Source organism: Triticum aestivum, chromosome 2B (assembly GCF_018294505.1).
Source record: "Triticum aestivum cultivar Chinese Spring chromosome 2B, IWGSC CS RefSeq v2.1, whole genome shotgun sequence".
NCBI lineage: Eukaryota > Viridiplantae > Streptophyta > Magnoliopsida > Poales > Poaceae > Triticum > Triticum aestivum.
The window spans coordinates 431,586,494-431,587,031 of NC_057798.1; positions in this window are offsets into that span (position 1 = coordinate 431,586,494).

Genomic DNA, 538 nt, shown 5'->3' on the forward strand with positions numbered 1-538 from the left:
TATGCGTCAAGAAAATATTTCACTATCCCCGCAAAAAAAATCACTAGATTTTTTATGACGGGGTTACTGAGTGAGGGAGAAAGTGAGGATTGTAGATGGTAAACATGTTTTTTTAGTGTCAACATCTCCTCTATTTATTCATAGAAGGATCTCTGCCGAAATAATCAGGCTGAGTTTGTGGGACACTGTAGCTCCGGGAAAAATTAAAGCACACACATGGAGATTGATCCGAAATGGGCTAGCGGTCGGCTCAGAAGTTCACAGGAGAAGAATTAAGGCTGGAGTCTTCTGTGTTGCTTGTGGTCGAGAAGAAACAAATTATCATCGGTTTTGGGACTGTCATCAGCCAGCAAAATTCTGGAAGGTAATGCGCTCGGAATTGGGAGTTCCGGTGGCGATCCCACCGGTTTCAGTAAGCTCCCAGGGTGATCTTTCTAGATGGCTGCTGTCTTGGTTGGCGGATGCCTCTAACGACGAACGAGCTACCATGGTTCGGAGCCTCTATGGGCTATGGTTGGCAAGGTACAGTGCACGGGAT